Source organism: Bombina bombina, chromosome 5, assembly GCF_027579735.1.
Source record: "Bombina bombina isolate aBomBom1 chromosome 5, aBomBom1.pri, whole genome shotgun sequence".
NCBI classification, from domain to species: Eukaryota; Metazoa; Chordata; class Amphibia; order Anura; family Bombinatoridae; genus Bombina; species Bombina bombina.
This window is the reverse complement of record NC_069503.1, coordinates 59,281,658-59,293,417: the sequence shown is the minus strand read 5'-3', so window position 1 is coordinate 59,293,417 and position 11,760 is coordinate 59,281,658.

The following is an 11,760-nucleotide window of genomic DNA, read 5'->3' as shown; positions in this document are numbered from 1 at the left end:
CACAGTTAAATAAACATTCTGAATATGTTTAAATTAAAAGGAAAGCAAAATACGTGACCTGCTATTCTTGGTGCAGCAAAGAAAAGAGGAAGGACTTAGTTTGTTCAGGACTCTTTATTGTGATGCTGTGTCCTGATTGGTTATACACTGTTGCTGTGTGATTATTTTTTCTGCCTTTCACTTTCTTTGCTGTTATTTTTGGTGTCAGTAAAGAATAATGCAAAATATGAAGCCTCCTGTCTTGACATAAAATCACAATTGACTACACAGCAATGCACCCAGCCTCAGTTATACGTATCAAGGATTTATATGTTTACAAGACAGCTTTGCCCCCAGTTGTGTCACCCACCTACATTAGCCTAAAAACCACTTGTGCCCCTTCAGGCAGGACACTACCCCATGGTTCCTGCACCGGGCACACTTGGGAGTCCTGCAGAGCTTCCTCTGCTCCGCCTCCGTGCCAACTTCCTCTGCTGGCTTCTCTGCTCTCCACGTCTATCTCTGAGTCCCCGGCTAGAGAGGAGGAGTTAGGAGTAGGATGAAGTGGGGGAAGAGGATGGAAGGGCTGCTGCGGCCCATGTGATCATGCCATGCACGCTTCTCTAGCCTGCAGCTACCAACACTGAGCTAGGAGAGAGGGGGCGGTCCCAATCCTACTGTAATCAATATGCAACAGCAGAGAGACGCTCTAAATCTAAAGTGATAAAACTTTACTGCAATCTGCTCTGACCTGCTATAACTTCACATTCACCCAATGAATGCCTTGTTCAACCCACATACAAACTCTGCTGCATTTATTTTACCCAGCAAACAAACAAAACAAAATTACACTTTAAACGTCCTATAAATTTAGTGTCTAAATCCACTGATATATACAACATACAAATTAAACTGTAAATAAAACTCACATTTCATAGTGTACTGCTAAATTGCACTAAATTTGTTTCCATTTAAATTGCAGAGAATTGCAGAGAATACCCCTTATCACAGTACAGGGATTGCAATGTTTTGGTTATTTTTGCATCCTCACAGACCTGTCTGCTAAATGGCCAAAACACCCACTGCCCTGAATTTCTGTGTTATTTTAACCTCCAAAGAGAAGTCAGCCTGTAAAAAAGATGTGACATTTTGTTAAAGGTCACAAATATTTAGTAAACCTGTGAACATTTTACAGTTCTTTGGTCTTATGAGGAGACTTCCTTTGATCCTTTCTAGTGTTCTATTCATCTGCCACTCTGCTCCCGCCTCAGTTCTCCCGCCTCCCAGTCCCTCACCTGCAGTGCTCAAACTCGGTAGCTTGGCCACTGCGCTGCGCTCTCTGACTCATGTGTTGCGGCGCTTTTGCTGGCGCTGACTGTGCTCGTTGATCTCCTCATGTCACTCTGTGTAGCTTTCGGCGGCCAGCCCAGCCCAGGCCCGGCCCACCGAGATTTTTCCCGGTATCCCGGCTGCCCAATCCAGCCCCGAGTATGTGCTATTATCAGTTCTTGTGGCTTCTAACATGAAAACATCTAACAGACATAATATCAAGTTACAGAACATGGCACACATATTACATACCCAGTATACATGTAGGTTATAGTAGCCATTTAAATTAAACTGATTATGATCACATGACACACATATTACATACGCACTATACATGTAGGTTATTGTAGCCATTTAAATTAAACTGATTATGATCACGTATGTACCGGTTACTGATATTGGGTCTGATTATTAATGGAACGCAAAATATCACTTTAGTTTAAGCAATAATTGAGCTCCTATTTGTAATAGAGGTGCAAAAATGGGTATATATGTGTGCGCTAATATTGTGTGAAACACAAATGGCAATAGATCTTTTTAATAATGACTTCTTATTTATCTATTTAGGTTCATAAATTTTCTTATTTTTAAATATTTAAAACAAGCAATCCATAAAGTACCGATAATATGAAATTCACAATAAATACTAAAAAGATTTTTTTTTTTTTAAACAATCAATGACAATTTACTTAAAGATGAAACAATCAATGACAATTTACTTAAAGATGAAAATACCAGTCAACCGGTTTCGGTCTCCACTGACCTTTCTCAAGAGTCTTGAGAAAGGTCAGTGGAGACCGAAACCGGTTGACTGGTATTTTCATCTTTAAGTAAATTGTCACATATGCTGAGGACGCTGCTAGGACGCTGCTAAGGAAAGTCAGGTCTCAATCCGGGATACAATTCGCCAACGTCACTTCCCACACTTGTGGGCGTGTCTAAGGATTGACACGGGACTCTGTGTTTTGGCGCTACCCCTAAACTGACGAGCATTTGCAGCGGTTTCAAACAAGGTACTTTTTTCTGCTCTGAAATCGTTTCTAAAGCACAAGTACGATTCATAAAGGAATAACCCAAAAAGGCTATTTGTTTCTGAGAAATATTACAGACGGACATTGGAGTTTGGAGTAATAACTTTTCTCTCTCTTTTCCCATCATATGCCGACTTATTGTTAACACTGCTTACTCAGTTTCTGAGATAAGAGAGGACCACTCTAAACATACATACATATGCTTAAATCCAATTATAAGCATACAATTTGATGAACTGTTTCTAATGAGAAGTTTCTTTTAACTTGCACAAGGTCACTTTAAGGCACTTAAGGCTTCTTTTAGACACTTCTCAGATAAATTTTTAGAGAGCGCATTAGAATTTAATTTTATCTTAGTATCAGATTGTCTAACTATAACTATATATATATTTTAACCAGAAATATCGTTATTTATTTAGCACTCAGATTGGTACCAATAGGGAGAAGTTAGATTTTAACATTGTCTATGTGTATTTTACTTACATTTTTTTCGTATTATCGGTACTTTATGGATTGCTTGTTTTAAATATTTAAAAATAAGAAAATTTATGAACCTAAATAGATAAATAAGAAGTCATTATTAAAAAGATCTATTGCCATTTGTGTTTCACACAATATTGGCGCACACATATATACCCATTTTTGCACCTCTGATCATTATCAGGCTTAGGGATTGCCTGTTTTTTATGTGTAGCCCAGATCTTGTCTAGCACATTTTTTCATTAATTTCCTTCAATCAGCTCCTATTTGTAATAACAATGCACTCAAATGTGCGCTGGTATTACAGGGGAGCCGCAATGTTAACACGACCTCACATTCGTATTGCACTGAAGCATTGCACTTATGAGAGCATGCTCCCATAAGCTCCAATGCGCCTCGTTCTCATGAGAACTAGCGCAGCGCAGGGGGTAGGTCGCGCAGCGATAGCTGCAAATATAAATATATAAGCATATTTATTAGTTAATATGTGCATTTACACTGTGTATATATATATATAAGCATATTTATTAGTTAATATGTGTATTTACACTGTGTATATATATATAAGCATATTTATTAGTTAATATGTGTATTTACACTGTATATATATATATATATATAAGCATATTTATTAGTTAATATGTGTATTTACACTGTGTATATATATATATAAGCATATTTATTAGTTAATATGTGTATTTACACTGTGTATATATATATAAGCATACTTATTAGTTAATATGTGTATTTACACTGTGTATATATATATATAAGCCTATTTATTAGTTAATATGTGTATTTACACTGTGTGTATATATATATATAAGCATACTTATTAGTTAATATGTGTATTTACACTGTGTATATATATATAAGCATATTTACTAGTTAATATGTGTATTTACACTGTATATATATATATATATATATATTTATAAAAGCATATTTATTAGTTAATATGTGTATTTACACTGTGTGTATATATAAGCATATTTATTAGTTAATATGTGTATTTACACTGTGTATATATATATATATATATATATATATATATATATATATATATATATATATATATATATATATAAAAGCATATTTATTAGTTAATATGTGTATTTACACTGTGTGTGTATATATATATATATATATATATATAAAAGCATATTTATTAGTTAATATGTGTATTTACACTGTGTGTATATATAAGCATATTTATTAGTTAATATGTGTATATATATATATATATATATATATATATATATATATATATATAAAAGCATATTTATTAGTTAATATGTGTATTTACACTGTATATATATATATATATATGCATATTTATTAGTTAATATGTGTATTTACACTGTGTATATATATATATATATATATATATATATATATATATATATATATATATATATATATATATATAAAAGCATATTTATTAGTTAATATGTGTATTTACACTGTGTATATATATATATATATATATAAAAGCATATTTATTAGTTAATATGTGTATTTACACTGTGTGTGTATATATATATATATATATATATATATATAAGCATATTTATTAGTTAATATGTGTATTTACACTGTGTGTATATATAAGCATATTTATTAGTTAATATGTGTATATATATATATATATATATATATATATATATATATATATATATATATATATATATATAAAAGCATATTTATTAGTTAATATGTGTATTTACACTGTATATATATATATATATATGCATATTTATTAGTTAATATGTGTATTTACACTGTGTATATATATATATATATATATATATATATATATATATAAAAGCATATTTATTAGTTAATATGTGTATTTACACTGTGTATATATATATATATATATATATATATATATATATATATATATATATATATATAAAAGCATATTTATTAGTTAATATGTGTATTTACACTGTGTGTATATATAAAAGCATATTTATTAGTTAATATGTGTATTTAAACTGTGTATATATATATATATATATATATATATATAAAAGCATATTTATTAGTTAATATGTGTATTTAATCTGTGTGTATGTATATATAAGCATATTTATTAGTTAATATGAGTATTTACACTGTGTGTGTATATATATATATATATATATGTATATATATATAAAAGCATATTTATTAGTTAATATATGTATTTACACTGTGTGTGTATATATATATATATATATATATATATATATATATAAAAGCATATTTATTAGTTAATATGTGTATTTACACTGTGTGTATATATAAAAGCATATTTATTAGTTAATATGTGTATTTACACTGTATATATATATATATATATATATATATATATATATATATATATATATATATATATATATATATGTGTATACAAGAATAGATACAGCGCCTATATATCCATTTAAAATATGGGTGGTGTATGGGAATATGAGTGAAAACTAGAGCTGATTATTAGAAAAATAATAGCAATTAAAAGAATATTTAAAAAATATAAATTATTAGAATCAATTATGCTTGAAGAATGATGAATAGATTATGAAACAGTGTTCATATGAGTCTTTAGACAATATATAGTCCGTAGTAAATCTTCATAAGCAGTTGGTATCAGTAAATAGATGGTATGTAATACCCTTACCAGATAATACCTCAATCTGATGAGGTAAGTATGCCGCACTGGGGGTATATACAGATGGTAGAATCTTCTCCTTGTATTCAGATGTGGTGCCTCTTGGGTTTTCGTGAGCCTCCTGGAGTATGCAGGGATATGTTTCTTGTTGTAGATAAATCCCTTGTACTTCCTTTATGTTGGTAATTAGCCTCTTGGAGTACCTTTTCTGTCTTGGTATACAAAGTGGAGTGGCACCTAGAACCAACTGGGTGCATACAGGCAGGCTGACATTCAGGACCAGCAGTCAGTACGCTGGGGGTCTAACCCGGGAGACCTGTGGGTGGGTCAGATGAGGTAGATGGAGTCAGCTGTGTGTCGTCTGGTGAGCCGGATCGCCACTGTGGAAGTCCAAAGGGCTGTGTTGTTTATCCCAAAAGGGTAGCTGCTCACACGATCAGCCTTGTTTCCAAACGAGTTTCCAATATCAGTGTATGGAACAAAGGGATAAAAACCAAACTGGGTATAACCACTGCAAACTGTGGTAATATTAAAAAGGCACAGAAAACCGGGTCTGTCTAAAAACAAGTATTTAATTGCTACGCGTTTCTCAGTCCGTAAAGGGCCTTGGAAACAAGGCTGATCGTGTGAGCAGCTACCCTTTTGGGATAAACAACACAGCCCTTTGGACTTCCACAGTGGCGATCCGGCTCACCAGACGACACACAGCTGACTCCATCTACCTCATCTGACCCACCCACAGGTCTCCCGGGTTAGACCCCCAGCGTACTGACTGCTGGTCCTGAATGTCAGCCTGCCTGTATGCACCCAGTTGGTTCTAGGTGCCACTCCACTTTGTATACCAAGACAGAAAAGGTACTCCAAGAGGCTAATTACCAACATAAAGGAAGTACAAGGGATTTATCTACAACAAGAAACATATCCCTGCATACTCCAGGAGGCTCACGAAAACCCAAGAGGCACCACATCTGAATACAAGGAGAAGATTCTACCATCTGTATATACCCCCAGTGCGGCATACTTACCTCATCAGATTGAGGTATTATCTGGTAAGGGTATTACATACCATCTATTTACTGATACCAACTGCTTATGAAGATTTACTACGGACTATATATTGTCTAAAGACTCATATGAACACTGTTTCATAATCTATTCATCATTCTTCAAGCATAATTGATTCTAATAATTTATATTTTTTAAATATTCTTTTAATTGCTATTATTTTTCTAATAATCAGCTCTAGTTTTCACTCATATTCCCATACACCACCCATATTTTAAATGGATATATAGGCGCTGTATCTATTCTTGTATACACATTTTTCACTTACTGACTGGGACCTCACATCTCAACCAGTACTTGTCTTATATAGCTGCCACTATACCATACACAATACTGACTAGCGCCAACTATAGAGTATCACTTGTGTCTACCCAGTATACTGAGTGAACACATTTTACTTTCTTCTATATATATATATATATATATATATATATATATATATATATATATATATATATATATATATATATATATATATATATATATATATATATATATAAAAGCATATTTATTAGTTAATATGTGTATTTACACTGTGTATATATATATATAAGCATATTTATTAGTTAATATGTGTATTTACACTGTGTGTATATATATATATATATATAAGCATATTTATTAGTTAATATGTGTATTTACACTGTGTGTATATATAAAAGCATATTTATTAGTTAATATGTGTATTTATACTGTATATATATATATATATATATATAAGCATATTTTTTTTTTTTTTTTTTTTTTTTTTTATTGAGGTTATTCAGATAAACAAAATACAGCTCCAAGGAAGTGTTCAACAGTAGAAACAGTGTGTACATTATATTACATGAGTATGACATGGTATTACATAACGATGAATTATGAAGGTAATCAGAAGTCAAACAAATTGCCTCATATATAAAGCTGTGAAGTACTAGAAGGGAACCTCATTTTATAGGTTTTTAACATAAAGGTATGTGCCCTCAACACTTCAACAGACCACTCTTGGGCCCATGAAAACATATAGCTCAATAGAGGGACGCAGATAACAAGTACAGTCACTTTTGGACCATACAGTTTAATAGTAAAACAGAGTAAAATGTTCCTATGTCTGCCATATCAACATAAAAGGTATAAGGAAGGGGGGGGGGGGGAAGCGGGGCTAATACTCAATTATTGGAGACATGTGAATGTATATGTTGGTAGACAGCCCTTGCTCTAAGCAAACCTCCAGTTCAACTAGCATGGCTACCTATGAGAAGGGGGAAACTTGTGGTGGGGGGGGGAGCTATCATGACTAGATATCTTCTCTTTGCACATCTCCAATTTAATTTAACATCACTAATTGTAGGGGAGGAAAACGGCCCTACCCTCACTGTCAGCCAAGCACCTCTGTCAGAGAGCATATATAAAAAATGTACCAGTGCCTATCCCAACTCTAAAAAGACTACTACAGGGCGTTACCCCGGCACCTAACTTTAAGATAAACTATTTTGTAACGTATAGGTAGCTTGCAGGGGAAAACACTTAAGTGGGCACAATCAAGTAGAGTAGAATCTTTACAGCAGGGTCTAAGCAATAAAGGCAAGCATATCAATTACTGTCTCATAGTGACGCAAGTAAATGCAACATATCCATAGACACATGCACACATGAGTGAAAGCTGGAAGCGCAGCCATAGCCTGTAACATATATATCATGATACCTGCCTTGTAAATTAATCTGGCATTACATAATATTGTCAGTTCATAATCATTATGCTACCCTGTACTGAGCCAAGGGGGAGTAAAAACATATAACAAGACAAGGTTGGTAGTACTGATGCGTAGTTCACTTAATCCAAGTAATATTGAGAGGGAAACAAAATTAAAACAACAAAAAGGCAATACAAGAGAAAAAAAAAAAAGCACAATAATAGCAACCATCAAGGGGCTTAGTGAAAAAATCCCCAGATATATTATTGGCAGGGGTTTAACATGCCTATTGAAGTCTAAAGTATGTGCTACGTGTGTGCTGGATTACCAGTCTGTCCGGGTGTCCTGTATCAAAACCAGAGAGAGCAGCGTGGGACATTTTAACCATCTTATCCAACGCCTGCTCTCCTCACTATATTCTCATTGCCGGGACTCAGAGCTTGAAACCCAAAAAAGAAAGGGCTGCGCTGCATAGATCCGTTGCTGGCTGCACTGCAAATGTCCGGCTCAGGCAATTTCCCCACCAGTGTGGAAGTTTGGGCGAGACGGCCTCGGCCTGTAGATCCAGACAAGGTAAGTGTCCTCAGTGTGGCTCTCATTAACGACGGGTATAGCGGGAGCTCTGAGTCAACCCTCCGCCTGTCAGTCTGTTCCGTATAGAGCCCCTTAAGTCCAGGGGAGATAGCATGAGACTCCGCTCTGGCTATGCTCGGAGGTCTACCTGTATTCAGCCTCCCCGTGGTGGGGCCTCCTGCTGGTGCTCTCAGACTTGGTAAGTGATTACAGGGATTGCCCATAGTAGAGACATTGCCCACCGGAGTAGTTAGAAAGCGATGTTGAGCTGTCCCCGCCAGGGCCTGAGCCTGCGGCGAGGGATCTGGTGAGGTTGAGATATGTACTTGGGAGATAGCTTCTGCTGCATATATCTCTAGGGAGACTTGCGGCTCCTTGTATCAATGGCTAGTTTGCTTGGTAAGCTCTCGGATACTATCAATTTCAGCCGTCCAAGTCTGCAATATTCGTTCATGATGTTCTTCTAGTAAGCGGGTCACATCCTGCAGTAACATAGCAAAATTGGGCGCCATTTCTAACTGATACGTATGCCCCAGTAAAGTTTTTCAATTTTCACTCCAATTTATCCCCAAGTATGAAGCTGGCTAGCAGACATAGATTATAAAGATAGTAGATATTTTGTCCAGTGTCAATGCACTGTTTACCCGGCCTATGGATATACCGGGGGGGTGTTGAGAACCACTCTGTTATGAGCCTACCTTAGGCCCCAACGCTCCGGATCGGTTTGCAAAGGTGGAGACCTCTATAAAACATATGTTTCAAGTCACCTTGGTCCATAGAGTCAATATATTGAGGTATTTCAGCTGGATGGTCTATTAATTCACTGTTATTAGGCAGATTAACAATGATCCACATGGAGCAACCAATTTTGCATCCATTCAAGGTGCTGCCCAGAGACACGCCCCCGATATATGAGCATATTTATTAGTTAATATGTGTATTTACACTGTGTGTATATATAAAAGCATATTTATTAGTTAATATGTGTATTTACACTGTATATATATATATATATATATATATATATACACATATATATATACGCATATTTATTAGTTAATATGTGTATTTACACTGTGTGTATATATAAGCATATTTATTAGTTAATATGTGTATTTACACTGTGTGTATATATAAGCATATTTATAAGTTAATATGTGTATTTACACTGTGTATATATATATAAGCATATTTATTAGTTAATATGTGTATTTACACTGTGTATATATATATAAGCATATTTATTAGTTAATATGTGTATTTACACTGTGTATATATATATATAAGCATATTTATTAGTTAATATGTGTATTTACACTGTGTGTGTATATATATATATATATATAAGCATATTTATTAGTTAATATGTGTATTTACACTGTGTGTATATATATATAAGCATATTTATTAGTTAATATGTGTATTTACACTGTGTGTATATATATATATATATATATATATATATATATATATATATATATATATATATATATAAGCATATTTATTAGTTAATATGTGTATTTACACTGTGTATATAAATATATAAGCATATTTATTAGTTAATATGTGTATTTACACTGTATATATATATATATAAGCATATTTATTAGTTAATATGTGTATTTACACTGTGTATATATATATATATATATATATATATATATATATATATATATATATATATATATATATATATAAAAGCATATTTATTAGTTAATATGTGTATTTACACTGTGTATATATATATATAAGCATATTTATTAGTTAATATATGTATTTACACTGTGTATATATATATATAAGCATATTTATTAGTTAATATGTGTATTTACACTGTGTATATATATATAAGCATATTTATTAGTTAATATGTGTATTTACACTGTGTATATATATATATATATATACACTGTGTGCAGAATTATTAGGCAAATGAGTATTTTGACCACATCATCCTCTTTATGCATGTTGTCTTACTCCAAGCTGTATAGGCTCGAAAGCCTACTACCAATTAAGCATATTAGGTGATGTGCATCTCTGTAATGAGAAGGGGTGTGGTCTAATGACATCAACACCCTATATCAGGTGTGCATAATTATTAGGCAACTTCCTTTCCTTTGGCAAAATGGGTCAAAAGAAGGACTTGACAGGCTCAGAAAAGTCAAAAATAGTGAGATATCTTGCAGAGGGATGCAGCACTCTTAAAATTGCAAAGCTTCTGAAGCGTGATCATCGAACAATCAAGCGTTTCATTCAAAATAGTCAACAGGGTCGCAAGAAGCGTGTGGAAAAACCAAGGCGGAAAAATAACTGCCCATGAACTGAGAAAAGTCAAGCGTGCAGCTGCCAAGATGCCACTTGCCACCAGTTTGGCCATATTTCAGAGCTGCAACATCACTGGAGTGCCCAAAAGCACAAGGTGTGCAATACTCAGAGACATGGCCAAGGTAAGAAAGGCTGAAAGACGACCACCACTGAACAAGACACACAAGCTGAAACGTCAAGACTGGGCCAAGAAATATCTCAAGACTGATTTTTCTAAGGTTTTATGGACTGATGAAATGAGAGTGAGTCTTGATGGGCCAGATGGATGGGCCCGTGGCTGGATTGGTAAAGGGCATAGAGCTCCAGTCCGACTCAGACGCCAGCAAGGTGGAGGTGGAGTACTGGTTTGGGCTGGTATCATCAAAGATGAGCTTGTGGGGCCTTTTCGGGTTGAGGATGGAGTCAAGCTCAACTCCCAGTCCTACTGCCAGTTTCTGGAAGACACCTTCTTCAAGCAGTGGTACAGGAAGAAGTCTGCATCCTTCAAGAAAAACATGATTTTCATGCAGGACAATGCTCCATCACACGCGTCCAAGTACTCCACAGCGTGGCTGGCAAGAAAGGGTATAAAAGAAGAAAATCTAATGACATGGCCTCCTTGTTCACCTGATCTGAACCCCATTGAGAACCTGTGGTCCATCATCAAATG